This window comes from Hyla sarda, chromosome 3 (genome assembly GCF_029499605.1).
Source record: "Hyla sarda isolate aHylSar1 chromosome 3, aHylSar1.hap1, whole genome shotgun sequence".
Lineage (NCBI taxonomy): Eukaryota > Metazoa > Chordata > Amphibia > Anura > Hylidae > Hyla > Hyla sarda.
In genome coordinates this window covers 360,666,299-360,681,988 of record NC_079191.1, presented here as the reverse complement: position 1 = coordinate 360,681,988, position 15,690 = coordinate 360,666,299, and positions in this window count along the sequence as shown.

Here is a 15,690-nt window from a genome sequence, read left to right as displayed (position 1 = left end):
ACCTTCATATGCAGAAATATAGAACTACATGTTATCCCCTTCATTCACACATTCCCCTTCCCTTCACCTCCTTGGTTAAACTTGATGGACATGTGTCTTTTATAACTGTACTAAGTCATATTTGCCAGTCACATAAATAGGGTCCACCTTTATGCAATTTATTCTCAGTACAAATACATCGGTTCTGTGAAGGCTTCAGTTTGTTGGAGAGCATTACAGAACAAACAGCAGCATGAACGCTCATCAAACAGGACAAATATAAAGTTGTGGAGAAACAATGGTGAGTTTATTAAAAAAATCCAAAGCTTTGACCATCATATGGAGCACTATTAAATCCATCAATAGAAAATGGAAAGAATATGGCATAATGGCAAACCTACCAAGAGAAGGCTGTGCACTCACACTGACAAGCAGTGCAAGGAGAAAACTAATCAGAAAAGCAACCAAGAGGCCCATGGTATCTCTGGAGTTGCTTCAAAGTTCAACAGCTGATTTGGGAGAATCTGTCGACAGGACAACTATTACTTGTGTACTTCACAAATTTTACCTTAAAGGGGTTGTGCGCTGCCCTGCCTTATGGAGCTCCGCACGCAGCGTCCGGAAGTTCATTACTCCGAACACTGTGTGCGGGCTTCCGTGTTCGCGGCCGCCGGGTGTGACGTCACGCCTGGCCCTCTTGTGACGTCACGCCTGCCCCCTAAACGAAAGTCTATGGGAAGGGGGTGCGACCGCTGTCACGCCCCCTTCCCATAGACTTTGGTAGAGGGTGCGGGCGAGACGTCACGAGGGGGCCGGGCGTGATGTCACGCCTGGCGGCCGCAAACACGGGTACCCGCACACAGCGTTCGGAGTAATGAACTTCCGGATGCTGCGTGCGAAGCTCCGAAAGGCAGGGCAGCGCACGACCCCTTTAATGATAGAGTGGGAAGAAGAAATCTATTGTTAAAAGTGAGCCACAAGACACCCGTTTGGAGTTTGCTGCAAGCCATTGGGAGACACAGCTTACAGGTGCAAAAGGTACTCTGAGCAGCTGAGACAAAAAAAACTAAACACTTTGGCCCTCATTTACTATTGCAAACCCGACATGTTTTGTTGGGTTGTGCGCCAGATTCTGTCACATTGCACCAGAAATTCTGTCCGCGCCAGATGTTGTGCCAGAATTTGGGCCAGAATTGAAAAAAACGTGACTAACCCCCCATTTTGCAAAGAAAACCCAAAAAAGGGGTGTGACTGCTGGGGAAAGGGGGCATGGTCTACGAAAAGGAGCATGTGCACAACATTTTCAAAAAAGATTTCCACATAAAATGTGGTGGATTTGAGCTGAGGAAAACCAGACAGATCAGAGCATGTGTAAAAAAAAAGCAAACTATAGGGAAAGTGGAAAATGTAGGGAAAACTTAGTAAATACCATGGAGAATAAATTGTAGGGAATTAAAATCCACAAAGAAACCTACACAACACTCTTAGTAAATAAGGGCCTTTGTGTGGGGGAAACCCAGTACTGCTCATCACCCTGATCATACCATCCCAACAGTGATGCACATGCACACTTCCCTGATGAAGTGCCCACTACGGGCAGGTAACGCTTTGCTTTTATGTGCTTAAAATAAACATCTATATGTATTGAAGACTCCATGAACTTTTATCCACTGCTGTCCATGCGCCTGCAAAGATCCATGTTTGCTATTTTTCATTGATGCATCCCAACAGTGAAACATGGTGGAGATAGCATCATGCTGTGGTTAGGCTTGTTCAGAAGGTACAGGGAAACAGGTCAAAATTTACGGAAAGATAGATGGATCCAAATACAGGACAATCTTTGAAAAAAAAAATCTGATGCAGTCTCATCTTTCAGCAGGACAATGACCATAAACATAAAATCAAGGCTAAAATGGAATGGTTTAGCTCGAAGAATGTTAATGTCCTAAAATGGCCCAGTCAAGCTCAGATCTGAATAAAATTGAGAATCTATGGCAAAACTTAAAAATTGCTGTTCACTGATGGCCTCCATCCAGTTTGATTGAACTTCAGCTTTATTTTGCCTAGAACAAAGAATAACATTTCCGTCTCTAGATATGCAAAGCTAGTAGAGACAGACCACAAAAGGCTTGAAGCTATAATTGCAGCAAATGGCCGATCTACCGAGTATTGACTGCACTTTCAAAGTACTATACAACTTGTGTTAATCAAATGGTAAAAGTCGATTTAAGTCTATTAGAATTCCAGTTTTTAATTTCTTAAAAACTGGAATTGGCTTAAAGTGTAAGTGGAGTGAATATTACAATCTGTAAATAAAGCAAGCATATATTTTATTATGCTTTGATAATATACTGATAAAATAATGTGTTTAAAAAAACAATACATAAACCATACTTAAATGGGCACTGTCATATTTAAAAACTTTTTATGTGTTGTTACTGACGAAAATTAAAGACCTTTTGCAATACGGTTGTTTAAATTTTTTTGAATATTTAATAAAGAAAACAGCCTCTGAAAATATCACCACTAGGGGTCCCCATACCTACTGGAGAACTAACCAGTCCTGCAGCAACATAAGCTTGTCTATGAGTCATGGACAAGAGATGACTCATGGACAAGGCTGCATGAACAGACAAACCAATCACCTCCCACCACCATAACGGAAGGACACGTCCTCTTCCCTTGAGAGGATTTCTAACACTTTGATCTAAAGAATAGGTGATAGAGGAATAAAAATTAGATGTACAGTACATGCTCAGGATAAGGTACTGACTAACATATTAATTCTTTTTTTTTTTTTCTTGTGTGGGATCTGAAAGATTTGCTTTAATGGTATGGTATTGAAACAGTAAGTTTAAGTTAAATGCTCATCAATCTGCATTGTGTAGTAATTTTTCCTTACACAAGGGGTTAATATTTGTATGCAAAGATGTCATCTATATGAATGTCAAGGGGCCATTTGCAGATTTCATGTTGCCTTATTTTAAAATGCATAGAAACCTTTGCACACTGAAACACTCAGGCATGGGTACACATTATAATGAAGCTGACTACTCAACCTGCATAGATGTATGGATTTTTAATGTAAAAAAAGAAAAAATGTACATACAAGATGACGTTTTAATGTAAAACATGAACGATACATCTTCATACAGATCATATAATTGGTACAATATTGACATGGAACCTTACTACAATATATGTCCCCTAATTAAATACTCAGGGGACTGTAAATTAGGTACAATATACCACCCAGTAGCTCAGTTTTACTAGGCCTTCCAGTAGATGTACTATGCTGACGCCTTGAAAAACAGACATCATTGTTTCTATGAATCAGACAATGTGATTTTATGGATTTTTTTTCTCATTATGTCTCTCATAGTTAAGGTATACCTATGATGAAAATTACAGGCCTCTCTCATATTTTTAACCCCTTAAGGACCAGGCCCATTTTGACCTTAAGGATCAGACCAATTTTATTTTTGCATTTTTGTTTTTTCCTCCTCACCTTCTATAACTCTCTTATATTTCCATCCACAGACCCATATGAGGGCTTGTTTTTTGCGTCACCAATTGTACTTTGTAATTACATCACATATTTTACCATAAAATGTATGGCGCAACCACATAAATATTATTTATGTGGGAAAATTGAAAAGGAAACCGCAATTTAGCAAATTTTTGAAGGTTTTGTTTTCACGCTGTACACTTTCCGGTAAAAATGACAAGTGATCTTTATTCTGTGGGTCAATCCGATTAAAATGACACCCATGATTATAATGCTTTTCAATAATTGTACTGCTTAAAAAAGCATTTCAAACCATTTTAACAAAATAAGTATGTTTGAAATTGCCCTATTTTGACCACCTATAACTTTCTAATTTTTCCATATATGGGGCGATATGAGGGCTCATTTTTTGCGCCATGATCTTTAGTTTTTATCAGTACCACTTTTGCTTTGGTTTTACTTTTTATTAATTTTTTATACATTTTTTTGGGAATAAAATGTGACAAAAAAGCAGCAATTTTGGACTATTTTTTATCTTTTTTATGTTTACGCCATTCACCGTATGGGATAATTAACAATATATTTTAATAGTTCTGACTTTTATGCATGCAATACCAAATATGTGTATTAATTATTTTTTTACGCTGGGGTAAAATGGGAAAAATGGACGTTTTACTTTTTTATTGGGGGTGGGAATTTTTCAAATTTTTGTATTTTTTTATTTTAAATGTTTTTACTTTTTTTTATTTATTTTTTTACACTTTTTATGTCCCCACAGGGGACTATTCATAGCAATCAGTTGATTGCTAATACTGTTCAGTGCTATGTATAGGAAACAGCACTGCTCAGTATTATCAGTCATCTTCTGCTCTGGTCTGCTCGATCTCAGACCAGAGCAGAAGACCCCGAGGGCCGGGGGATAATCGGATCGCTGCGGGGGATCCGGTTATCCATTCATATTACCGCACTGCTGCAGATGCTGTGATCTGTATTGATCACAGCATCTGAGGGGTTAATGGCGGACATCCACGCGATCGTGGATGTCCGCCATTACCGGTGGATCCCCGGCTGCTGATAGCAGTCGGGACCTTCCGGGCATGACGCGAACACCGCTCTGGTGCTCGCGATCATGGTGGCGCGTAAATGTACGTCATGGTGGGCTAAGTACCAAGTCACCATGACGTACATTTACGTCCATTGTCGTTATGGGGTTAAGTGGGAGAACTTGCAAAATTGGTGGCTGACTAAATGCTTTTTTGCCCTACTGTATGGAGCCTTATCCATCATGTTCCATACCGTAGAACTGCTAATGCCGTTGCTGCAACTACTTCTACTCCTAGTGCCTTAACCAGGGCCACCATCAGGGGGGTACAGCCAGTACCCCAGTAAGGGGCCCAGGGCCCCCACTGCACCCCCCCCCTGCAGCAGCCCCAGCACAGAAGCAGAAGACTGCTGTTTAAACAATAGTCTTCTGCTACCACTGGCAACTGCGACCCAATACTGACTGCCCCCTGTCCTCTCCTTCCTGTATGAGGCTCTTACAGGCAGCAGCAACAGCAGCTCAGCGGAGCGATTAACTGCCGAACATCGGGCTGTGTATGGGATGGCAGAGGACCTTCGGTGATGTCATTACCATGTGATCTGGGAGGAGCCTGACTGCAGTGCTGTGGAGGCATAGGAAGAAGTTCCTGTATAAGGGAATGTGTTAATCATGAGAAGGTAACCTATAGTACATACACACTCACACACAAATAACTATATCTGTGTTTTCCAACCAGAGTGCCTCCAGCTGTTACAAAACTACAACTCCCAGCATGCCCAGAGAGCTGACAGCTGTCTGGGCATGCTGGGAGTTGTAGTTTTGCAACAGCTGGAGATGCATTGCTCGGAAAACACTGCACTGTAAAATTCACACACACTGCATTCAACACACCCACCACACACCCCTTTTTCCTATTTTTTTTAAATAAAATAATTTAAGAATTCAAACATGTAAATGTCCGAAATATTACAATATAAACTTAATTAACCCGCACGGTCAATGGCATAATTGTTCAAAAATAACACATTTCACAATTGCTAATTTTAAGTCCTTTCATATACCATAAAAAAATAAATAAAAGCAATCGTAAAGTCCCATCAAAAACAAAAATGGTACCAGTAAAAACTACAGATCAAAGCGCAAAAGGTGAGCCCTCACACAGCCCAGTATGTGGAAAAATTCTAAAGTTATAGGGATCAGAAGAGGATGATTTTAAGTATACACTTTTTTGCACAAAAAGTTATTTTTAAAAAGTAGTAAAATAAAACAAAGCCTATAAACATTTGTAATAGTTGTAATTATATGGAACTACAGAATAAAGATAATGAAGGAGATTTGTCATTCTTTTCAAACATTTGGCTTTTATATGACAATTTTTTTTTTACTTACTTTTGCTTACAAATAGTCACAAGACCTTGATCACAAACGTAAGCAAAACCTGGGAAACCGGCTTACAAAATAATTTTTTTAAAGCAGAAAAGTTTTCCCTTATATAAATAGCCGAAGTTCTTTATCTACCCTTTATTACCAGTAGCGTTGCTAGAGAGTGACGGGGAGGGGGGGGGGGTACCGCATCGGGTGACACCCTGACTGGCCGGCCTGGCACTAAATAGTTGTACTCCAACTATCCTGCAACAACCCATCCACCCACCTCAGAAATTTAAAAATATTAAAAACATATTATGCTGCACCATGAATATCCGTAGGCTTTTTTGTTTAATATTGAGCCCGCATTTTGTGACAGTGGTGGGTGGAGTCTTGCGTCGCTGCGCTGAGGCCGGAGTTTACGTCAGAAAGGAAGACAGTGCAGCACCAACAGGCACATAAAAAATAGTGAAGCCACAAAAAAAATAACTAAAGATGTTTCTTTTTTTTTTAAGAAAAAATTTGAGTGCAACATATGAATTATTTACGTAGTCTGTAAAAATTCTTACACAATTATTTTGTGCATTATTCTTTTTTAACACTACATTAATTTTAATATTTAGTGGGTGCGCCAGCATGTATGTGTCCTAAAATTAACAGTGTTAAGTGTGTATTTTCAACCTTAAAATGAATAGAGTTACATAATACATTTTTTCTATAATTAACATTAATGAAGTAGCTTTGTTTCATGATGCAGAACAGTTGTTAAAGTAGTTGTTAATGTCCTTTTCTGCAGACTTATGCACTTTCTGTAAGTTAGGTTGGACCTGGAATACATATGTGACTTTTAAAAGGAGATGCCACTTTTTTTCTTCATAAATAGCGACTATCACATTTTAGAAATGTGCTTTGGAATAAGCAAAAATCTAAAAGTGTATAGAAAAGTCGCACGTGCGCAAGTTTTACTCAAAATAAAAATCTGGGATGTCATTACAGAGTGCAATTGGTGGCACAAAAAGCAACAAGTCTCATATGGGTCTGAAGGTTAAAAATTAAAAGTATTATGACTATAAGAAGGCGAGAAGGAAAAAAAGAAAGTCCTTCTCACACATACACTGCATTTTACACACACACACATACACAACTGTATACTTCACACAAGTGGTATAAATATAATGGTCGCAGCAGTCTCAATCATTACGGAGCCCCCCTGGGACCGGCCACCACTGCTGCCACAATTCCTCTATGATCTGCCAGTGACTGTAAGGATAAAACTCCAAAACAAATTACCTACACAAAACAAAAAAAGGGTCCACATATCACTAAAAGGGCATTTTAAAGGGGTTCTCCGGTGCTTAGACATCTTATCCCCTATCCAAAGGCTAGGGGATAAGATGCCTGATCGCGGGGGTCCTGCCGCTGGGAACCCCCGTGATCTTGCACGCAGCACCCCGTTTGTAATCAGTCCCCAGAGCGTGTTCACTACGGGTCTGATAGAATACAGGAAATCACATTGTATGATTTCTATTGAATTATTGGTAAATTCCTCGGTAAAATAAGTATTTGGTCACCTACAAACAAGTAAGATTTCTGTCACAGACCTGTAACTTCTTAAGAGTCTCCTTTGTACTCCACTCATTACCTGTATTAATGGCACCTGTTTGAGCTTGTTATCAGTATAAAAGACACCTGTCCACAATCTCAAACAGTCACACTCCAAACTCCACTATGGCCAAGACCAAAGAGCTGTCGAAGGACACCAGAAACACAATTGTAGACCTGCTGTCACGATTCGGCAGGCTGGAGGTGGATCCTCTGTGCCAGAGAGGGATTGGTGTGGACCGGTTCTAAGTTGCTACTGGTATTCACCAGAGCCCGCCGCAAAGCGGGATGGTCTTGCAGCTGCGGTAGCAAACAGGTCGTATCCACTGGCAACAGCTCAACCTCTCTGACTGCTGAGATAAGCGCGGTACAAGGGAGTAGACAAGAGCAAGGTCAGACGTAGCAGAAGGTCGGGACAGGCGGCAAGGTTCGTAGTCAATGGTGGAATAGCAGGAGGTCTGGAACACAGTATGGGTAACACAGTAAAGCTTTCTCAAGGCACGAGGCAACAAGATCCGGCAAGGGAGTGCAGGGGAAGTGAGGTATAAGTAGAGCATGGAACAGGTGCAAGGTAATCAGGGTGATTGGGCCAGGCACCATCATTGGTGCACTGGCCCTTTAAATGTCAGAGCGCTGGCGCGCGCGCCCTAGAGAGCGGAGCCGCGCGCGCCAGAGAATGACAGCCGGGGACCGGGACAGGTAAGTGACCTGGGATGCGATTCGCGGGCGGGCGGGCGCGTCCCGCTATGCGAATCGCATCCCCGCCGGCCATGTCAGTGCAGCGCTCCCGGTCAGCGGGTCTGACCGGGGCGCTGCAGGGAGAGAAACGCCGCGAGCGCTTCGGGGAGGAGCAGGGACCCGGAGCGCTCGGCGTAACAGTACCCCCCCCTTAGGTCTCCCCCTCTTTTTGTCGGAATGTCGCTCCACAGAGGACGAGGACATCGGGAGCGATTGTAGAGTCTCCTTCTGGGGGACAGTGAAGTCCTGGGTATAAACATGAATGGCAGACCGGTCAGAAGGAGTGGGAATGGGGAGGGGGGGGCAGAGGGTGAGGCTTGGCACGGGGCAGAGTGTCACCAGGACGAGGACTATGAGGGGGCACAGCACAGTCCTGACAGGCCTTGGGGAGACCAGGCACAGGAGGAGACACTGAGGACCGACAGACGGGGCTGGGAGCAGACGTGAGGCACTCCTTGCGGCAAGCAGGACCCCAATTCTTGATCTCCCCGGTGGTCCAGTCAAGGGTGGGAGAATGGTGCTGGAGCCATGGCAGACCGAGGAGGATTTCAGAGGTACAGCCGGGCAAAACCAAAAATTCAATTTCCTCGAGATGCGGTCCAATGTTCATAAGCAGGGGCACTGTGCGATAACGCACAGTGCAGTGCAGCTTGACCCCGTTGACCGAAGAAATATAGAGCGGCTTGATGAGACGGGTCACCGGGATGCAGTACGTATCAAGCAAAGAGGCCAGAATAAAATTTCCAGAAGAACCAGAGTCCAAGACGGCCACAGCAGAGAAGGAGGAGTTGGCAGAAGGAGAAATCCGTACGGGCACAGAGAGAGATGGAGAAGCAGACTCCGCACCCAGAGACGCCAGGCCCACATGAGCAGGTTGCGTGCGTGCATCTTCCAGACGTGGAGGACGAATAGGGCAATTCACCAAGAAATGTTCGGTACTAGCGCAGTACAGACATAGATTTTTATCCTTACGGCGAGACCTTTCTTCAATAGTCAGGCGAGACCGATCTACTTGCATAGGCTCCTCGGCGGGTGGCACAGGGGTAGATTGCAAGGGATACCGAGAGAGAGGTGCCCAGGGATTAAGGTCTTTTTCCTGGCGGAGTTCCTGGTGTCTTTCCGAAAAACGCATGTCAATGCGGGTGGCCAAATGGATAAGTTCATGCAGGTTGGCAGGAATCTCTCATGCGGCCAGCACATCTTTGATGTTACTGGATAGGCCTTTTTTAAAGGTCGCGCAGAGAGCCTCGTTGTTCCAAGATAATTCGGAAGCGCGAGTACGAAATCGGATGGCGTACTCGCCTACTGAAGAATTACCCTGGACCAGGTTCAGCAGGGCAGTCTCGGCAGAAGAAGCTCGGGCTGGTTCCTCGAAGACACTGCGAACCTCAGAGAAGAAGGAGTGTACAGAGGCGGTGACAGGGTCATCGCAGTCCCAGAGCGGTGTGGCCCAAGACAAAGCCTTCCCAGACAGGAGACTGACCACGAAAGCCACCTTCGACCGTTCTGTAGGAAATTGGTCCGACAACATCTCCAAATGAAGGGAACATTGTGACAAAAAACCACGGCAGAGTCTAGAGTCCCCATCAAATTTGTCCGGCAGGGACAAGCGGAGGTTAGGAGCGGCCACTCGCTGCGGAGGAGGTGTAGGAGCTGTTGGAGGAGATGGTAGCTGCTGTTGCAGATGCTGTAGCTGCGACTGAAGTTGCTGTACCATGGTGGACACTTCCGACAGCTGGTGACTTAGATGGGCGATCTGTCGGGATTGCTGGGCGACCACCGTGGTGAGGTCAGAGACAACTGGCAGGGGAACCTCAGCAGGATCCATGGCCGGATCTACTGTCACGATTCGGAAGGCTGGAGGTGGATCCTCTGTGCCAGAGAGGGATTGGCGTGGACCGTGTCAGTGGACCGGTTCTAAGTTGCTACTGGTATTCACCAGAGCCCGCCGCAAAGCGGGATGGTCTTGCAGCGGCGGTAGCAAACAGGTCGTATCCAGTGGCAACGGCTCAACCTCTCTGACTGCTGACATAAGCGCGGTACAAGGGAGTAGACAAGAGCAAGGTCAGACGTAGCAGAAGGTCGGGACAGGCGGCAAGGTTCGTAGTCAATGGTGGAATAGCAGGAGGTCTGGAACACAGTATGGGTAACACAGTGAAGCTTTCTCAAGGCACGAGGCAACAAGATCCGGCAAGGGAGTGCAGGGGAAGTGAGGTATAAGTAAAGCATGGAACAGGTGCAAGGTAATCAGGGTGATTGGGCCAGGCACCATCATTGGTGCACTGGCCCTTTAAATCTCAGAGCGCTGGCGCGCACGCGCCCTAGAAAGTGGAGCCGCGTGCGCCAGAGCATGACAGCCGGGGACCGGGACAGGTAAGTGACCTGGGATGCGATTCGCGGGCGGGCGCGTCCCGCTATGCGAATCGCATCCCCGCCGGCCATGTCAGTGCAGCGCTCCCGGTCAGCGGGTCTGACCGGGGCACTGCAGGGAGAGAAACGCTGCGAGCGCTTCAGGGAGGAGCAGGGACCCGGAGCGCTCGGCGTAACACCTGCACCAGGCTGGGAAGACTGCATCTGCAATAGTCAAGCAGCTTGGAGTTAAGAAATCAACTGTGGGAGCAATTATTAGAAAAAGGAAGACATCCATGACCACTGATAATCTCCCTCGATCTGGGGCTCCACACAAGATCTCCGTGGTGTCAAAATGATCACAAGAACTGTGAGTAAAAATCCCAGAACCACACGGGGGACCTAGTAAATGACGTGCAGAGAGCTGGGACCAAAGTAAAAAAGGCTACCATCAGTAACACACTACGCCACCAGGGATTCAAATCATGCAGTGCAAGACGTGTCCCCCTGCTTAAGCCAGTACATGTCTGAGCATTTGGATGATCCAGAAGAGTATTGGGAGAATGTCATATTGTCAGATGAAACTAAAATTGAACTTTTTGGTAAAAATTCAACTCGTCGTGTTTGGAGGAGAAAGAATGCTGAGTTGCATCGAAAGAACACCATGCCTATTGTGAAGCAAAGGGACCAGGACGACTGATCCGTATAAAGGAAAGAATGAATGAGGCCATGTATTGTGAAATTTTGAGTGAAAATCACCTTCCATCAGCAAGGGTATAGAAGATGAAACGTGGCTGGGTCTTTCAGCATGACAATGATCCCAAACACACCGCCCGGGAAACAAAGGAGTGGCTTCATAAGAAGCATTTGAAGGTCCTGGAGTGGCCTAGCCAGTCTCCAGATCTCAACCCCCTAGAAAACCTTTGGAGGGAGTTGAAAGTCTGAGTTGCCCAGCGACAGCCCCAAAACATCACTGCTCTAGAGGAGATCTGCATGGAGGAATGGGCCAAAATACTAACAACAGTGTGTGTGAAAACATTGTGAAGACTTACAGAAAACACTTGACCTGTCATTGCCAACAAAGGGTATATAGCAAAGTATATAGATGAACTTTTGTTATTGACCAAATACTTTTTTTTATTTTTTTTTTATTTCTTTATTCATATTCTGCTGATAAGAACCCTACCTATAAAAACTGTTTCTGAAAAAGCTACAATTTTAAATACACATTGTTAAAAAGCCATAGCTTTTTCCAAAATCAACAAATGTGTAAAAAGACTGACAGGCATCTGCCCCTAAAAAGGGCATATCAAAAATTTTTTGATCAGTTTACCCATAGTCATATATGCTTGGTTATATGCTGTTTTGGCGATAAAGAGCTTGAAAGGGGTTGGATACTGTCAGAGGAGACCTTACAATGTCATGCATAGATATTCATACGAATAAGGGTACTGATGAATCTGAATTGGCCAAGGTCCAAACGCAAAGTCCAAAGTCAAAAGTCCAAACACAATCAGACAGCTGATTCAATCGAACTGGACTCAAAAAAGTGTATCAGGAAATTCACTCATCTCTATCATTCTAAAAAGTGACTTCATCCCAGCATTATCTCCTTGGCCAACACACACTAAGAAAAACACAACCTAAAGCTACGAAATATCTCTTTTTTTTTTTTTTTACATTTGAGTTTCTGTTTACTTATTTAAAAAAGAAACACACTGGAATTTCCTTCTAATTACACATTTTAATCTTTGTAGGGATATTTTCTATTTTCTATGTTTAGAGTCCAAGCTTTTAGCTTCTATTGAAGGCTATGATAAACAGCTGAAATAGAAAAGCTCATTTTGAACTAGAACCAACAATCTATTGAATAGTTTCTATCTAAATGTGTTTTAAGAGGTGCCATCTCAACAATCCCACAAAGCTGTGAGGACAAGCTGTCTGCAGGCCACATGTCACAGAATGCACTTTGTCCTAAGTAAACAAGTCATTCATATGCATCAAGAAAGAATAGTATGGCATAAGCCAAAGTTGCCATGACATGCATAGAGCTAAGAACATGCTTCTACATCTTACATACAAAGCTTTATAAATTTACTATATGAAATTTTTTTCTTTTTTCATTGTCTTACACATGCCCAATGATGCTACATGAACGGTTCAACATTTTTTACATTTTATTTTTCATATAATGCAAAAATCTGAAAAGATTAAGAAATTCATACATGGCGATACACAGTTGGTTTGCATGATCGCTTAATAAATTTGAGAATAAATGTAACACATGAATCTGTTTATTACATACTGCTGTTTAATTGACATCTATTGTATCACATGCTGTTAACATGAATAGAATGGAATAAGTTAAATATCTGTTTATATCTTGCTATATCTATGAATAAATGAATGAATAAATAAATACATTTACATTTCACCCACAAAACTCTACAACCTATATTGTCTTTAAAATATGTGATGAAAATAGAGATAAATTGATAAATAAAAAGATTTTTTTGAATAATTTTAAAGTTTAACAAAGTTCCCAATCAGATTCTCCCCCCCCCCCCCCCTTGTTTCAGATATAGTCAACTTTTTTGGTTAGGATTACCTGAATCAAATGCATGAAGAACAACATAAATCCAAAATGAAGCACAGTTTCAATTGTAAAAGAGCATGGCAGTGCTATTTTCTAAGTATACAAATGTGTATTTGTGATGTCTATTAAATAGTCAGTTGATCAATCTATACATTTGTAAATTACTTCTATTAAAAAAGAACAATACTTACAGTACTTAACAGCTGCTATATACCACAGAGGAAGTTCTTTTCTTTTTGATTTTCCTTTCTGCCTGACCACAAGTGTCACTATGTCAGGGACTGTCCAGAGTAGGAAATAATCCCCATAGCAAACCTCTCTTGCTCTGGACAGTTCCTGACATGGACAGAGGTGCCAGTAGAGAGCACTGTGGTCAGGCAGAAAGGAAAATAAAAATAAAATAACTTCCTGTGGATTATACAGCAGCTGATAAGTACTGGAAGGATTGAGTTTTTTTAATAGAAGTCATTTACACTTATTTAACTTTCTGGCACCAGTTCATTTAAAAGAAATTGTTTTCCAGTATAGCATCCCTTTAAGACTTTCTCAAGAAATGTGTACCGGCTATATAAACTGTCCTAGCTATTCTATCTATCATATCTATATGTAGATAAATAAAGAAAAAGCAGCATACCATCAAGGCAGATGAAGGTGGGTGCAATTCAGTGGGAGTCCCAGGTCACGGAACTCCAGACTTCAAGTAAGTAAAAGAACACTGCAGCACTCCAAGATGTGGTAAAAAAATTATTTATTCCATCAAAGATGCAGAAGGCAACGTTTCAGCTGTTCCTAAAGAAAGGCTGCATGTTAGCAGCTGAAACGTTGCCTTCTGCATCTTTGATGGAATACTTTTTTTACAAGACTTTTTTTTTACTTCAGTGTTCTTTTACCTATCATATCTATCTGTCTATCTACAGAAAAATGTACAACAGCACTCCCATAAGCAATTGAATGTGTGACTTTATTTCACCAAATCTTCAAGCCAACGTTTTGGCCATCTCACATGGCCATTGTCAAGCCTTGACAATGCTCCATCTTCCATCTGCTCCATTTCTCAATATATATCTATCTATCTTTCTATCTATCTATCTCATATCTATCTATCTGTGACATTTCTTTAAAAAAATAAAAATAAAATTCCTTAAAGGCCCCAAATGTGAGAAAATAACAAAAGTCCAAGAAAATGACTCTCCTGTGGTGATCCACTGTACAAGCTTTGGTGCATTCCAAGGCCAAGTGGCTGCCACAGTGGCCTCAGCAGTCAGATGTCGTACTCCTGGCATCTAGGCTCCAATTATTGAGTGGTGATGCCAGGAGTACGACACTGACCATGATGCCACCACTTGGCTGCTGTGGTTATGTGCTGGTATCTTTTAAAGAAATACTGGGGCACCCACCGGAGCTTGTACAGTGGATCATTGTAAGATGTATAGCTATTTTTTTTTATCATATTTTTGCCTTATTTTTTATGTTCTACATTATGGATAGATCATCAGTCCATTACTAGAATTCTTAATATACTTGATTATGTTTTTCAAATTTTACATGTCTTACAACGATTATAATGATACTGGTACTTCCCCAGTATGATAAATTCATTCAGAGCATTTATTACTACAATCTGCAATTTTGGCTGGATCCTCTTAAATAAATCTCCTCTAATATATTTTTTATTTGTTCAAAGGGTTTGTCTAGAAAGGTTTTTTTTCCCAGTGTTCTACACCAGCAATATTCCCTTACATTCATCTAGAACATAAATATTTTATTACCTACCCCATTGCAAGACATAAGATTACTGCATCGTCCATAGATATGTATGTGGACAAGACATCCATAACTGCTATTAAGTCACTAACATTCTTTTATGTAAACATTCCACTAAAACAAAACATACCTAACAGTGCATTAATATACGTTTTAGGTACGCACATCAAATACATTTTAGGTACGAACATCCTTTATATCGGATTTCTCCTTATACTTGAATCGCCCTAACAAATGGGCAACATCTGCAGCTGCTTTCAGGGAAAGACAATTTGATGTGAATTATTTAACAGAAAGTGCCATGACCTTCACCAACAATGGGAGATGCTTCCAGATCTGTAGGACAACTCCATGGGAAGCAGCTAGATCCAAATCAAACTAATTGAAAGTGTAAGAATTTATTATACAAGTCATGACGAAGATGCTAAGAAAAGAAGGCAAGACATCTTATTTTCCAAAGACACTTTCTATAAAGCCCCAATTTATGTTTGAGAGCATTTTTATATCTTTTTAGGATCAAACCTATTCTTTGCAGAATTTCTTTCAGGTGCCAGTAAAATGCTTCAAAAATCTACGTTTTCCTGTGAAAAGGCAAGGAAAGAAAAATGTGCACTTCAAGACCTTAAAGCTGAAACTTCCTAATCCCCTAAAGTCCACACTAGACTTCTTGCCTCCATGGAAACACCAAAGCATTCATCCAAGTGATTGGCCTCCAATGAATTTTAGATAAGACAGAATGGAAGGGAA